The 16,744-nt window shown below is 43.8% G+C and overlaps 1 protein-coding gene across 4 annotated transcripts in view; it reads left to right on the top strand.

The window, feature by feature from the left end:
- CNTN5 (contactin 5) overlaps positions 1–16,744 on the top strand; it is a 661,907-nt gene that overhangs the window by 127,876 nt on the left and 517,287 nt on the right. Inside the window, exon 1 of one of the 4 annotated variants that reach the window (XM_083436172.1) lies at positions 9,975–10,051. The exons of the other annotated variants lie outside the window; for them this stretch is intronic. The gene's annotated coding sequence lies outside the window, so the exon portion shown is untranslated. Of the gene's footprint in view, positions 1–9,974; positions 10,052–16,744 lie in introns of those variants that run through there. 4 annotated transcript variants of the gene reach the window in all.

Raw genomic sequence — 16,744 nt, forward strand, 5'->3', positions numbered from 1 at the left:
TAATAATAGGAGAGTTAAAGCTATACATAAAGTTTTAAAGGCCTCATTGAAAATGAGATATTATTTACTGATGAATTGTTCCCACCTGCCACCGAAGTTTTAGAGGCTAGTCCTTGGGAATTTATTGTGCGTGCCTATAATAGTAATACAGTCATTTAGACCCTGCTGCTGAAACGATCCTTCCGCTTGCATCTATCAGACTTCTTTGTTAAGTATGTAAACGCACCTTTAAGCTCCATCAAAGGTGTGTGTTGATTGCACAATGGAAGCTAATGAATCAAATCTAGATCTTTGGATAAAATTAAACTTGCTTGTTGAGAGACCATTTCAATAAAGAAGAGTGGAAAACAGAGTCACAATGAGTTATTCAGAGGTTTAAAATAAACCATTGAAAGCTTTGCTGTGCTGCTATAGACACAAATATACTTTCCATAGTGCTTAAAACAAGGATGGGGAATCTATGGCTACTCCAATTGTTGCTGGACTACTGCTGCCATTGTCTCAGACAACTGGTCATGCTAGCTGGGGCTGGTGGGAACTGTGAAGGTGCAGACACTCCCCAGTGTCCCTATTTTCCAGGGACATTCCCGGATTTACAGAAGCCATCCCAGTTACTGATTTGATCTCAGAATGTCCTGCTTGGAGGAATGTCATTGGAGAAATGTTGGACAGTTTGGAGTTATGCGACCCCCCGAGCCAAGGAGATAAATAACTATACAACCTTTGGAAGGCACCTGAAGGCAGCCCTATATAGGGAAGTTTGTAAATGGTTTATTATGTTTTTATATATTTTGGGAGCTGCCCAGCGTGGTTGAGGCAACTCAATCAGATGGGTGGGGTATAATAATAATAAATAACAACAATAATAAAATTGGATGGCTCTATTTTCATTGGAGAAATGTTGGAGTGTTTGAAGGTGGCTCCTATTGCTGTCTCAGAGACAGAGTCCCCTGTGGTGAGGAATTGATTGCTCTGATAATTGTGAGGGGAAGTAGAGTTTTCCTAACAGCTCTCAGGACCTTACACACAACAACAACAACAACAACAACAACAACAACAACTATTATTATTATTATTATTATTATTTATTTATTTATTTATACCACACCCATCTGGCTGAGTTAACCCAGCCACTCTGGGCGGCTCCCAACAGAATATTAAATACACGATAAAACATCAAACATTAAAAACCTCCCTAAACTGGGTTGCCTTCAGATGTTTTCTAAAAGTTGGATAGTTGTTTATTTCCTCGACATCTGGTGAGAGGTTGTTCCACAGGGTGGGCGCCACGACTGAGAAGGCCTTCTGCCTGGTTCCCTGTAACCTCAGCTGGACCTCAGTGCCTGGGCAGAACGATGAGGGTGGAGGCACACCCAGTATTCTTCGGGGGAAGCTATGACTGTTCAAAGTGCTATCATAGTGCTACAAATGTGTGGTGTGGATGTGTCCCATGCCTGAATGTACACTGTGTCTCCCACAATCAAAGTCAGTGCTCTATAAACTGGGATAAATAAATGAAAAAAAATCCACCCTATGATCTGTTATTTTCCAGTCAGGAATTAGGAAAAGGGAACACACACACCCCGAAGTCCAGATGTGTGTGTGTGTATAATACATATATGATACATATATATACCCCTGGACTTCGATGTTTCATTTTTTTACTTTCTGGGTTTCAATTTTTCCCCTCCCATATCATTTTCAGGTTTGTAAGGCTCATGGGTTCACATCCAAAATTCAATATTGCTCTGCAGCTATATTTGATTCTTTCAAATGCCGTATCACTCTGGGATCAGCTGCTGACATAACTTGTTAACCAGTGTCCTGGGGCAGTAGGTACACTCGTAATTCAAATATAGTCAATAGTCAACATCAATCATAGCCTAAGATTTCTGAAAGTTTTTGGCATATCAATGCATGCTAATGAGCACCAGCTTGAACAGAAGCGGAAAGTGCAAAGTCAAGGAAACGTGATGTGCTGAAGTAAGGTCATGACAGCAGCAAGCCAAGCATGCTACTTTTTCAAGGCAAATAGGTGAGCATTTCTAAAAAGTCAAAAGTGGCCACTGGATTGCATGTAAAGTGAATTGCGAAGAGAAGTTGGATGTCCTGGCTGAGAACATCTAAGGGGAATTTAGCATACTTTTGATGAGACTTGTGAAATTTCTTAGGTTAATTCTACCCATCTCTAACTCACCATGAATTTTACCTCAAGCAGAATTTGAGGAGAATTTGGAATCCCTCTTAGTCAAAACAAAATTTCTAAGGAGCTTCAATGAATACAAAATGAGCTAGCTAAATTCCTCAGAGAGATTCAAAACATCTCTAGGTTAATATGAATTAACTGAATGTGACACGTGAGGCAAAGGTCCCCACTTGAGGAAAACATCTGAATAACCTTGAGAGTTGCTGAGATTATTGACATTTCTTAGGGGTGGAGTTCACATATCTCTAAATTTAAAGCTGATTGGGGGTGAGGATGGACACAACACTTCCTAATTACTTAAATCAGGGTAAGCTGCCCTCCTCTCCAACAGCTTCAGAGATCTTACCAGATATTTCTGGTGCAGTTTCAAGACCGCCTCCCCACCACAACAGAAACTTGCTCATTTCAAAATGAAAGCTGAGATTCTCGGGATGGTGAATTCTAAGCTCACTTTTAAATCTTTTTATTTTGTGTGTTTTCACAGACAAAAGAGGATGCGTTGTTTGGGATCCAAAGGGGAAATAATATTTTCTAGGACAAGTTCTTGAATTCAGAAAGCCCCTTTTCTTAGGCTTTGGCCTCATTTGTGCTTCCTAAGTGAAAAATCACCAGAATAACATCCCAGTACGTTTCCGAGCACAATTCAAAGTGTTGGTGCTGACCTTTAAAGCCCTAAATGGCCTCGGTCCGGTATACCTGAAGGAGCGTCTCCACCCCCATCGTTCTACCTGGACACTGAGGTCCAGCACCGAGGGCCTTCTGGCGGTTCCCTCACTGTGAGAAGCCAAGTTACAGGGAACCAGGCAGAGGGCCTTCTCGGTAGTGGCGCCCTCCCTGTGGAACGCCCTCCCACCAGATGTCAAAGAGAACAACAACTACCAGACTTTTAGAAGACATCTGAAGGCAGCCCTGTTTAGGGAAGCTTTTAATGTTTGATGTATCACAGTATTTTAATATTCTTTTGGAAGCCGCCCAGAGTGGCTGGGGAAACCCAGCCAGATGGGTGGGGTATAAATAATAAATAATAATAATAATAATAATAAAGGTAAAGGTAAAGGTACCCCTGCCCATACGGGCCAGTCTTGACAGACTCTAGGGTTGTGCGCCCATCTCACTCAAAGAGGCCAAGGGCCAGCGCTGTCCGAAGACACTTCCGGGTCACGTGGCCAGCGTGACATCGCTGCTCTGGCGAGCCAGAGCCGCACACACGGAAACGCCGTTTACCTTCCCGCTAGTAAGCGGTCCCTATTTATCTACTTGCACCCGAGAGTGCTTTCGAACTGCTAGGTTGGCAGGCGCTGGGACCGAACAGCGGGAGCGCACCGCGCCGCGGGGATTCGAACCGCTGACCTTTCGATCAGCAAGCCCTAGGCACTGAGGCTTTAACCCACAGCGCCACCCGCGTCCCTTTAATAATAATAATAGCATACATCAAATTTCATGGATCGTGCGGAATACATTATAGGCACCTGTTTTTATTTTTAACCACCATGGAGGAGTTGCTCTCACAGACTCTGGCTTTCCAGCTACAGCCCCTGCCAACTGAGCCAATAAAGGATAAGTGTGGCAATGGATGCAACTTCCAGTAGCCTAAATTCTAGTCACACAAAAGTCAGAGATTTCTGCACACATGCCACAGACATCTCTCCATCATCCACCCAGGCAATCAGATTCACAGCTGAAGGACACATTTCAACTTGGCAGAAGCAGCCAAGGATGATACAGAGCAGGGTCAGTCAGAGGTTTCTCCTGGGGGTTGTTTTAAGGCCCAGACAGAGAGTCCTGGAAGACAGGGTTTGACCTCTGAGTCTGAGGTTCCCCAGTCTGGTACAAACAGCAAAACAAAGCAAAATGAGCTTAAAAGCAGTGAATTGAGAGGACTTTTGGAGTTGCAGTAATGAAAAACATTTTCTGGATTGTGTCCCAGTCTTCTAGGGAAAGCTAATGGCCTGTGGCATATTCAGTTGACAGAGCGATAGTGGCAAACATCCAGTTGTGTGCATCTGGCAGGAGGGCATTTCGCTCTGTGCTTGCTTCATTTCACCCAAATCATTCTGGACCTGTCATTTCCAAATATTGGAATGAACCAGAGTTTGCTTTGTCTGAAGAAGGGGAGTTATTGCTTGCTTTATGAGTGACAATCTGTGAAATCATGATCGGAGCCATTCATCCCTGGTTTTCAGGTTACAGAGATAAGTGCTCGACATTGTGAGGGCATTCGATGCAGCTCTCGCCAGAGAAAGCTTCTCCATGTGCTAGTGGTGGAACTACTAAGGCATTTGAGCAGCGTGGGTGTGGCAATCACACAAGGTCCCTGGACCTTTGACTGACTATTGATCCCTGTGCCGTTACGGGGATCACTTCCCGGCTGCCACCAACCCGTTTCTCTCGGGTACACACTGAGTTCAGACAGTTGTTAACATTAAACCAAATAAACAAGTTTATTTTATAAGCATTAATAAGTTTATGGTTTCAGACAATTTTTCTTGTCAGTTTCTTAACCTTAGTTTCTTTACCGGCCTATACCTTCCTAATACTTTCTGACTGATTATCTCAACAGTTTCTCTCACTCTCTCACATCAGACTAGCCCAACCCTCAGACTCATCCTTCCTCTCTCTTCTCTAACTCTAACTCCTCCCCTTGGGTTCCTATAGGTTAGTCATTTTACAATTAGTTAACCCTTTCCTTATGAACCCAGTATGATGTCACACACCTAGGAGGGACAGTGTGATGTCACACACCTAGGAGCCATAGTGGGAAAGCTTTTTCAGGACAAGGGCCACATTTTATTCCCAGCAAACGTCCAAGGGCCACATACCAGTGGCAATGGGTGGAACAATGAGTGTGTGTTGGACCTTTGCACAGTAGGCTAGTACACCCAGCCACAAACCCCTCTACTTTCCATTTGGCAAGAAAATAGCATTATCAGAGTTCAAGCACACCTTCCAGCCAGGAAAAAACACTGAGGTTTGACTAGTGAGGGTTGCTCAGAAGACGGGTATGTCTGAAGAGGAGGAGCCCCACGTTGGGCAAAAAAGATTCCTGCATAGCAGGGGTTGGACTAGATGACCCTAAACGGCCTCGGTCCAGTATACCTGAAGGAGCGTCTCCACCTCCATCGTTCTGCCCGGACACTGAGGTCCAGTGCCGAGGGCCTTCTGGTGTTTCCCTCACTGCGAGAAGCCAAGTTACAGGGAACCAGGCAGAGGGCCTTCTCGGTAGTGACACCCGCCCTGTGGAATGCCCTCCCACCAGATGCCAAAGAGAAAAATAACTACCAAACTTTTTAGAAGACATCTGAAGGCAGCCTTGTTTAGGGAAGCTTTTAATGTTTAATAGGTTATTGTATTTTAGTGTTTTGTTGGAAGCCGCCCAGAGTGGCTGGGGAAACCCAGCCAGATGGGCGGAGTATAAATAAATTATTATTATTATTATTATTATTATTATTATTATTATTATTATTATTATTATCATGGCCCCTTCTAATTCCATTAATCTATGATTCTAAGCATCTCTGGCTGCATTCACACAACCATTTCCCCCGTTTCCTCAGCATGTTTTCCTAACTCTTTATTCCCACATTGTGTTTGAGATTTCACATGACACAAAAGCCGCTTCCGGAAAACAAATGGAATGAAGTGCATGTTTATACTGCTCGTTTCCAAGTTATTTGATTCCAGTGGAAATCTATTTGCTGCCCCTTGAAACTGGAAAATTGTGGGGGAAACGTGATGAGATCTGGGTGGTATATCAGGGAAATAATTGAAGGGGCGAAAGAACACATGTGCGGAAAAGGTGGAGGAGTAGCAACACCGTCCAATGACATTTGTTATTGTGTTACATCACACCCACTGGTGGGAATGAAATTCAATGCAACAAGTTGCATATTGGTCAAAAAGCCACAGCCCCATAACACAACAGGTGTTGCAGTGTGAAAGGAACTTTAGAAAACAAGACAGAAGTGCTATTCTTATAATAATGAGATCTAATGCAATATTCCCCATGTCTGAATGTACCCTCAGGTTGGCAAGAATGCCAATAAGAGGTAAAAGGTGTAATCTTCAGTTCTCCTGCTAAATTAAGTGTTTATTACATTCCCTTCCTTCCTTCCTTTCTTCCTTCCTTCCTTCCTTCCTTCCTTCTTTCCTTGAACCGATCCACCATTATGCTTCACATGTAATTTAAATGGTGCTGTGGATTAAATTTTACATAGCTGCTGTTGTCATTAAGGATTTGGTTTTTTTTTTAAAAAAAGTGTATACTCCACCAGATCAGTACAGTTGTATCCCCCCTTACGTTGGAATGATGAAATCAATACAAAACGAACAACCCGCACTGCTACTTCTGACATTTTTCGCATGTTTGGCTTGGCCGGCTGTGTATTGCATCAGGATTCAGGTCTGAGCTTTATCACATGCTCCAGAGATCAAGAAATGCTGGGAGCGATATTTAATCAGCCTTTAGTCTGCACAGTGGCTCATCCTGCTCTTGAGCAACGCCTCTGGCCAGTATGCATGGCACGTCATTGATAGGAATGGCAGGAAGCCTGGTCCGAGCTTCTGGACAAAAAGAAAGGTCATTCTCCTTGACCTTGGAAGCTGCTGGCAAGGGCCTCAGAGGAAATGAGGGTGAACTTTGAGAAGTTCTTCATTCACCCAAGAACAGATTAATGGGGAAGTATCAGGGGAGCCGGAAAAAAGAACTCTCTGTGCTTAGGAAGGAAAATGTGCCAGAAATAGTTGCCACATATAATATAAACATATAAACCAAGGCAGTTTCAGGCCCATGGTGAGGCCTGAATCCTGATTGGAAGGGATCCAAATGGTCTGCATCCTCCAGGCATGCTTGGAGTGGTGCATGCTCTAGTTATCTCCTGCTTGGACTACTGCAATGCGCTCTACGTGGGGCTACCTTTGAAGGTGACTCGGAAACTGCAATTAATCCAGAATGCGGCAGCTAAACTGGTGACTGGGAGTGGCCGCCAAGACCATGTAACACCAGTCCTGAGAGATCTGCATTGCAATACTAAAATACAATGATTCATCAGATATTAAAAGCTTCCCTAAACAGGGCTGTCTTCAGATGTCTTCTAAAAGTCCAATAGTTGCTTATTTCCTTGACATCTGATGGGAGGGCGTTCCACAGGGCGGGTGCCACTACTGAGAAGGGCCTCCTCCTGGTTCCCTGTAACCTTGCTTCTCACAGAGAGGGAACCGGCAGAAGGCCCTCGGAGCTGGACCTCAGTGTCCTGGCAGAACGATGGGGGTGGAGACGCTCCTTCAGGTATATTGGGCTGAGGCCGTTTAGGGCTTTAAAGGTCAGCACCAACACTTTGCATTGTTCTCAGAAACATACTGGGAGCCAATGTAGGTCTTCCAAGACCGGTGTTATGTGGTCTCGGCGGCCACTCCCAGTCACCAGTCTAGCTGCCGCATTCTGGATTAGTTGTAGTTTCCGCATTTACGTTACAGCTATTTTTCAGATATTTCTTAAAATTGTCCCATCCTAGAATGAACTCCTGTCTAGGCTTGTCTCTAATTCTTTCAAAAAGGGAGGCTAACACCACATATTCTGTCAATTTCAATAACCATTCAGCCCTGGTAGGGAGATTGTCATTTTCCCAATACATTGCAATAAGAACCCTTGCGGCCGCGGTTGCATACAAAAAAACTTTTCTTATACCCTTAGGGATGTCAGTACCTGTAATGCCCAGAAGGAATGATTCTGGCTTTTTAAGGAAATTCACATTCAACTTTTTTTATTTTTTTAAGTATACATCATTCCAGAACCCAAAACAACAACAATCAGAATAATAGGATTCCTGACTGTTTTTCATGGAATGTTGCCCTTACAAGGCAGTTTGCCCACCCCACCCCTCCACCAAAAAGGGTAAAACACATAAAACATCATAAAGACAACAACTTAATTGAAAAACTATTAATTAAAAAAAACAGCACCGGCTTTTTAAAAATGTCATATGAGGCAGTTGGGCTGCTTTCCACTAGGCTGACAGATCTGATTTGCAGCCCAGGTCAAGAAGTTGAAACACAGTCCTTATTATATTAGTATGATTGCTAATCTAAAGGTAACATTCAGACTGGACTTTTTCAGTGTGCAATACTGTGCAACTACACTTGAAGAGTGTTTGGAAGTTCCTGCAGGTGAAGAGTGATTTCTGATGATGGTGATGATTTTGATGATGGTGGTGATAGTGATGATGATGATGATGATATTTTCTGAGAAATTATCACATCAATTCTACTTCACTATCCCAGATAATCGAGCATAGGGTTTCATTTTTAGGGTGATTCCCCACAGTTCCATTATCACAAGGAGTTTTAGCTGTGCAATGGAAAACTCCCCACCCTCTCCTTTCCTTGTGTGAGCCCTGGGCATCCCCTAAACCTGTTATGGGCCCATCCCCCAATCCACCGGAACAGATTTCCAGAGTGTGCAGGATACCACCCTTAAGCTTTAATGTTATGGTACCTGGGAGGGCATCCTATGGGATAAGATGGTTTGGATCTCGTCCTCCAAGGCTGGAGGCAGATTTCCAACCTCAGAGCTGGGACAACCTTACACAAGCTCTCCCAGGTTCAGTAGAAACCCTCAAGCCATGTTCTTTGTCTTACCAACACTGGAGCTTTCCTTCCTATTACAGTGGTACCTCAGTTTAAGAACAGCCCTATTTATGAACTATTCCATGGGTAGACAAACTAAGGCCTGGGGGCCGGATCCAGCCCAATCACCTTCTAAATCTGGCCCATGGACAGTCTGGGAATCAGTGTGTTTTTACGTGAGTAGAATATTTCCTTTTATTTAAAATGCATCTCTGAGTAATTTGTGGGGCCCGAGTAGAATGTGTGCTTTTATTTAAAATGCATGTCTGAGTTATTTGTGAGGCATAAGAATTTGTTCCTCCCCCCCCCCCCCAAATATAGTCCGGCCCCCCACAAGGTCTGAGGGACAGTGGACCGGCCCCCTGCTAAAAAAGTTTTCTGACCCCTGAACTATTTGGTATATGAACTCCGCAAAAGTGTTCCGGTTAGCAAACTTTACCTCGGTCTATGAACAGAAGCCAAACAGTGGAAGGGCACCGGTGGCAGGAGGCCTCAGGGAAAGCACCCCTCAGTTTAAGAATGACTTCTGGTTTAAGAACGGACTTCTGGAACGGATTAAGTTTGTAAACCGAGGTACCACTGTAGAAGCAATAGCAAGGGGATTTTAGAAGACGTCTGAAGGCAGCCCTGTACCGGGAAGTTTTTAATGTCTGATGTTTTATTATGTTATTATATTTGTTGGCAACCCAGCCAGATGTGCAGGGTATTATTATTATTATTATTATTATTATTATTATTAAGAAGGCAGACATCCATTCCTCCTTCCCACCTTGCCAACGTTCTGGATTTGGTGGTCCATTCCCCTCTGGTTCTCCCCTCCCCCTGCTTTTTTTTTTTTTTTGGGGGGGGGGGATGGCTCTGCCAATCCAGTTTAGCCTTAATGGGTTGTGGATGGTAGTGGCTCAACTGATGAGGTAAAGAAGACACACAAGTAAAAAAACCTGAGGTCTGTAACTTGTGGGATAATTATAGGGGCCGTCCTCAACGGGGTAGAACGCCAGAAACTACACTGAAGAGTCAGAGTAAGTAAATTAATACCCGAGGGGATTAACTTGCCAAAAGGCTGAAGCAATCGGCGGTAGCGTAATAATTGTATCATAAGCATCGAATACTATACCAGCTAGACACACACAGAGAGCATTGTGCTGCTTTGCCAGCATCAAGCATTATCTTTTGGAACGGAGCTTTAATGCCTGTCCTTCCGCATCACTGGATGCCGGGACGGTAAGGGACAACGATTTATATTTTACTATGCATTACTGGCAAGCTGTGACTTCCCCTGTTCTCTTACCAGCAGGTAGGGCCAGTTCCAGAATTTCCAGGAGAGGGGGAGAGGCTTGGGTAAGGTGGGTTGTTTTTGTTTGGAAGAGGCAAGGCATGAAACTGGAGATTTCTCTCTTAATTCTCTTGTGCTACCATCTGGAGAGCTCTGTGGAAAGAGGAGAGGCTACCACCTGTCGAGGTCCTGGACTCTTTGCGGTCGTGGAATCCCTCGCAGCTGGCCAGGCCTCACCACCCCATTGAATCAGATCCTTTCTAACTGGGTGTTCTTATGAAACAATTCGAAAAGCAACGTCCTTGGTTGTTGTTTTTTAAAAAAGAAAAAGTGTGCTGATGTTTGTTCACGTCAATCTCGGTGCAGTATTATTTGCAAGACAAAGGATGAGTGGGGCCTGTATCAAAATGTTGCAGCATTGAGCTTTTCTGTTCAGGGTAAGGTAAAGGAACCCCTGACCTTTAGGTCCGGTCGCGGACGACTCTGGGGTTGCGGCACTCATCTTGCTTTATTGGCTGAGGAAGCCGGCGTACAGCTTCCGGGTCATGTGGCCAGCATGACTAAGCCATTTCTGGCAAACCAGAGCAGCACACGGAAATACTGTTTACCTTCCCGCCAGAGCGGTACCTATTTATCTACTTGCACTTAGTGCTTTCAAACTGCTAGGTTGGCAGGAGCAGAGACCGAGCAACCGGAGTTCACCCCATTGCGGGGATGTGAACCGCCAACCTTCTGATTGGCAAGCCCTAGGCTCTGTGGTTTAGTCTATTTTATTCCATTTTATTTTATTCTATTGTACTCCAGTCTATTTGCCACTCCTGGTTTTCTGTCTCTCTCTCTACCCATCCACTGCGACATGCCAGTCAGTATTCTGTGGCCACTAAACATATTCAGTCTTTATTTGGGCTGATCTGGGGGTTTCCTTTCCCCCTTAGGTTTTTTCAATTTTTCTTTCGAGGGATGTGCTAGGCACCTGCAACTCTGGAATCCCCCTGAGCTCCCTGATATCTCCCTCTTGTGTACAGATTATGCTGTTTTGGTGAGATAAGCAACGGCACTCAAAGAATTGAGATTGGGATTAGTTTGTATGATCGCTTCCTAGTCTTTTTTGCTCTCCCTCTCCAAGTTCTTTCACAGTGACCTGGATTACAGTTCTTATACCGTCACTTTTTGCATAAATCCAACAAACATATGGCTGTTTAAATCCCTGCTTTTATAGAAAAGCCCCCCCCCTACACTTTTATACAAAGAAAGAGACAAAAAGTATGTGCTCTTCCGTGATGAGCAAACGGGTGCAGCGAGATCTTTATTAATAAAAATAACAATCTTTCCAGAGCTGTGGGGTGATCTTAATTAAATCTGAGAAATTGCATGTGCTTAATTAACGAGATCACTTTTTGAAATTTAATATGCTATAGCTGCAATTTATTTGTGTGTGTTTGTGTATACACAAACACAGAGCCACAGACTTTTAGATTACCAGCTTTTATCTGAATGTGCCCTGATGCCATTTCCATAGAGAGCTGAACTTTGCTAGGTACCTACAGAAAGATTCAGGGGAACAAGGCAAGGCATAAACAAAACTCTGCATTGGGGAAGAGCGTTTGCTTTGTGCAATTTACTCCCTTCATTTCTGGAACATTGCAAGGTGAGGATTGCCGTGTGATAGATGAAAGCAAGTTTGAGTCAAGCTGCATTTATACCATCCCGACAACACCGGGTTTGAAATATCTCTATTTTTGGCCATGCAGACCTTAATCTTTAGTAATATGCTAAGTGCAGTGAGATGAACGTGAACAATGTATCTGCTTACGCTGGAGCTAAATTAATACCAGAGGGATTAACCTTCAGTCGAGTGTAATAATTATGATTGTAGTAATTATTATAGAAAAGCATTTTTTTCCATGGTAACGTTTACTAATGGGTTGCATCTCAGGGGGGTGGCTGGGGGGGGGAGGTGCTTTAGTTTTGTAGAATGAATATGGTTATACTGATTTAGATGTGGAGAGTTCAGATTTCACCCCCTTCCCTATTAGTTAAGTCACACTATGCCTTTAAAGTGCAATGTTACAGATTTAAAGAGTCATGGCTTCCCAAAAATAATTCTGGGAGCTTCAGTTTCTTAATAGTTCTGAGAGTTGTTAGGAGACACCTGTTCCCCTTCACAGATCTACAGTTTCAAGAGCTTGCTTATTAAACCCCATGACTCAAAACAACAACAACATTGGACCTGTAATACCTACTGCCTAGTCACAAATATCAGCTTCCTAAGGAAGGTGGTGGCCCAACTGCAGGCGTTCTTGGAAGAAACAGATTATCTGGTCCCCTGGTTTAGGGACTGAATGACCCTTGAGCGCTCTGAAAGATTATCTTTATTAGGAGAGTGACAGAAGGAGTTGACCCTGTTGATTGTCCTTGATCTCCCTGTTGCTTTTGACACCATCAGCCATCCTAAATCTGTGAGATGGGAGTTGGAGGCTTGCTTCTTACATGGCTCTGCTTCTTAAATCAGAGCAACAGCCAGAGAGTAGCAATAAGTAATGTGTCATCAATCTCTTGGTTTTTGGCTCGTAAAGTTCAGCAGTGTCCCACTCTGTTTAAGAATAAATTAAGCCCTTTAATTAAGCCCTTTGGTACTAGTGGATTTGGGCACAAGCCATAACCCATGGGCAGGTAACCTCAGCACTAGATTACTGTACTTCACTCTATGTGGGGCTGCCCTTGAAGCTGATTCAGAATTTGCAGCTAGTGAAGAATGTGGCAGGAAGATGGGGAGCATTTCTGATAGACCTGACCTGGCTTTCAAAATGCTGCAAAGTACTTGCGTTGGTTTGTTGCCTGCTCCCATATAGACCTTTTCTGAAATTCAGGTTGGCCGGGAAGGCTCTGTAGGCTGTAGTAGCTCTAACCAAGGCAAGGAAGAACCTTCTCAGTGGTGGCACTCCAGCTATAGAACTCTCTCTCCTCTGAGAATTGACAGATTCAATTGAGCTGACAAATCACCCAGATAGTTGCTGGGTTTTCTTCCAAGATGGATATGCATTCTTCTTACTTTCATGTGCGTGCTATGTGGGAACTGATTTGGCATATGGACTCGTATGTCAGGATGAAACCCACTCTGGAATTGCACATGCAATGAAAATAGTGGAAGAAATGTTTGAAATAAATGCAATGAAATAAGCAGTTGACTTAGCAGGACCCTTTGTAGCTGTCCAGGGTCCTGAATGCTCTGAGTTAGATTTGTGCCTTGATTCTGCCCACTTCTCCTGTGAACCTCAAGCACCCACACAACAGTGTCTTCTTCCTTACCACCCAGCAGGGGGTTCATTTTTGCAGGGCACTACTCCACAAGGTTGTTGAAAGGAGACAGCATGTTGCTGCTTCATGAGTGGCTTTCCTGCATCCCCGCTCCTCCACATGCAGCTGCTGAGTGACCTTGGGCTAGTCATACTTCTCTGAAGTCTCTCAGCCTCACTCACCTCACAGAGTGTTTGTTGTGGGGGAGAAAGGGAAAGGAGATTGTTAGCCGCTTTGAGACTCCCTAGGATAGTGATAAGGCAGGATATCAAATCCAAATTCTTCTTCTTGCGATGCAGCACTTGCTTCCTGCAGGATGAATCCCAGTCCTTGAACCGAGCGAGTTCATGGCTGATGTGAGATTTGTACAAGTGACAGTCCCATAGACAGATTCATACGCAGCTCTCCACTTGAACCTTTTGTTCCGTGCAAAGTTAAAGCAGGGAGGGGGGGAAATGCAGTATCTGAATCTATATTCACAGAGTTGCACCGTGAATCCCAGGAGTGGTATAAATGCCACCTAATAGTGCCTAAACATTTGCGAAAGACCTTTCCATTACTTTTACAACACTGTAAACATTCTGTAGAACACAGGTAAATTGCGACGAGGCATTAATACAGCACCTTTGGGCTCCATGAATTCATTCAATATCTACCCTTCTTCTTCCCGGTCCTTTCTCCATCCTTACATTCATTTTACTTCATCTGAGGCATTTACATATAATTAGCATATATACAGTTTGTTCGGGGAGCGCATTTGCGGAGCCATTACTCTATACGTGCTACTGTACTGTGCTGCATAACTTAAAACTGTCCCTTTTCTGTAATAAACACGACAATGAGAGGAGAAATAGAATCAGCACCAAAACTGGCAATGATGAACAATTCTCTTAAGGGGGAAAAAAAAGCCCTAAGTGTATATTGGCTATTTAGGATACCTTTAAAATATCCTTGTTAGATTTGACTTCTATTTAGAACCAGTCCTCTGTCTCCAAGAAATGGCTTGTCAGATGTCCATGGGAAGCTCACAAATAGAGCAGGGCTGCAATGGCTGTCCTATTGTTCACCTCTCATTCTCACTCGAACAGAATGAAGGAGTATAGATCAAAAAACCTTCCATGAAAAGCATGGATCTGGAGGTAATGGGCAGCTCAGCAGGAGCTTGTTCTTTCTGAATCATGAACTGTGCTCCTCAGCAGGCATGACGAGCTGACCTGAGATGGCCATTAGTCTTCATGCAATGGAGTCTGCAAGTGCCCTTGTTCTTTGCTATGTCCTTTTTCACTCGCTGTGATCAAATATATAAATTAGGGTGGGGGTGGGGGGCTGGAGTGGAGAACGCTTTGGATTTAACAGATCTGGGGGGGGGGGTCAAAGTGGAAAGACAGGCTGCATACGCACCATTCCTTTAAGGCACATTTGAAGCACATGACTTTCCCAAGGAATCACAGCAGCTGCAATTTATCCCTCACAGAGCTAAAATTCACAACAGCCTTAATGAACTAAAGTTCCCAAGATTCTTTTTGAAGGGCTGTGCTTCAAACATATGGTGTGATAGCAGTAGATCCAAAAACAGATTGCCTCCTTTCTTAGTGCAATTGACACAGACACAGTTATGCAACCCCTGAGCCAATGAGATAAGTAACTATACAACCTTTAGAAGACATCGGAATGCAGCCCTATATAGGGAAGTTTGTTAATGTTTAATGTTTAATTGTGTTTTTTTATATATGTTGGAAGCCACACAGAGTGGCTGGGGCAACCTAGTCAGATGGATGGGATACAAAGAGTAAAATTGTTGTAGTTGTTGAATAGGATGTCCCTATTTCCATCAGAGAAATGTTGGAGGGTAATTTGCCGGTGCATATCTATCCATCCATCCATCCATCCATCCATCCATCCATCCAGGTTTTCTTTTTCTATTAGGCCTAGATCTTCATCGCTCACCATCCATGGTCAGAGACAGTATTCTTGTTCCTGGACAAGTTCCTGGAAACTGTAGGAGAGGATTGTTCCCTTGCTCTCAGGTCCTAAATTCTTGTGGGAGCCAGCGTGGTGTAGTGGTTAAGAGCAGTGGACTCGTAATCTGGTGAACCGGGTTCGCTTCCCCGCTCCTCCACATGCAGCTGCTGGGTGACCTTGGGCTAGTCACACTTCTCTGAAGTCTCTCAGCCTCACTCACCTCACAGAGTGTTTGTTGTGGGGGAGGAAGGGAAAGGAGATTGTTAGCCACTTTGAGACCCATTAAAGGGAGTGAAAGGTGGGATATCAAGTCCAAGCTCCTCCTCCTCCTCCTCTTCTTCTTCAAGCCCCAACCCCTCCTTCTTCTCATGAGATCTCATGGGGGAGATCTCACAAGACCATGATGGAGAGAGATGTAACTCCACCTTCTTCACCACTTCCTGGGCTGTGTGCCACTGGGCAAAACTACCCCACCCACAGGTCGCTCTTGGAATGAGGCTTATCAGAGTTCAATGACATATTCCAGGCAAAACCCCTGAAGGAGGGGGTGACATGGGGAGAGTCCCACATTCCCCCCCCCCCCGGTCTGTTGTTGCCCACCCCTGTTGAACATTAAGTAAAGATATGGTCCCATAGTGCTTTGAAAGAGCAGGAATTTTTTTACTTTTTCAGAATACCAGTCAATTTGGCTCCATCCCAAGATTCTGGCAACTTATTGGGCCTGTTAAGAGTCTTGCATACTATTGCAGTAATAGGTAATAAAGCATCTGAACATCTATTATAAAGCTCCATTGGAAAGCCATCTAGCCCAAGCAATTTATTACTTTTCAAACATTCAATACTGCTTTGTTTCTCTTGAATAGATATTGAAGCATTTAATAAGGTCTCTTTCTTCCTGAAAAAGAAATCATTAGAATATTTAATACATTCAAAACAGTTGGCAATGTTATCCTGAGTTGTTTCCCCCCCCCCCCTCTTCTGATGGATGAATCAGAGTATAAAAATGATACAACCTCTTTGAGCATCTCATCCATATTATACACATAATTATTATCTCAACATTCAATTGGGGGGGGGGGATCCAGACTGATTCACATTTCTAGGGCAATACTTTACCAGACATATTTCCAAATTCAAAAAAATAAAATTCTGTTTCACAAAAAATCTGGGTTTTCACCTCAATATATTTGTACAGAGAACATCCAGTCCTTTTCATTAGTGTTTTGCTATTTTCTGTGACTCCCTGAATTTATTCTTCTCCACTAAAATAGCAAGCAAATGTTCTAACCATTCTTGCCCTTGTTTGCTTATTCTTTTTATTGAAGTGACTTCCCTACTTAATTAATATCTACTCCTGCACCTTTTATGTCAGCTTTCAAGCA

This window comes from Podarcis tiliguerta (assembly GCF_965153285.1).
Source record: "Podarcis tiliguerta genome assembly, chromosome: 4".
Classification (NCBI taxonomy): domain Eukaryota; kingdom Metazoa; phylum Chordata; class Lepidosauria; order Squamata; family Lacertidae; genus Podarcis; species Podarcis tiliguerta.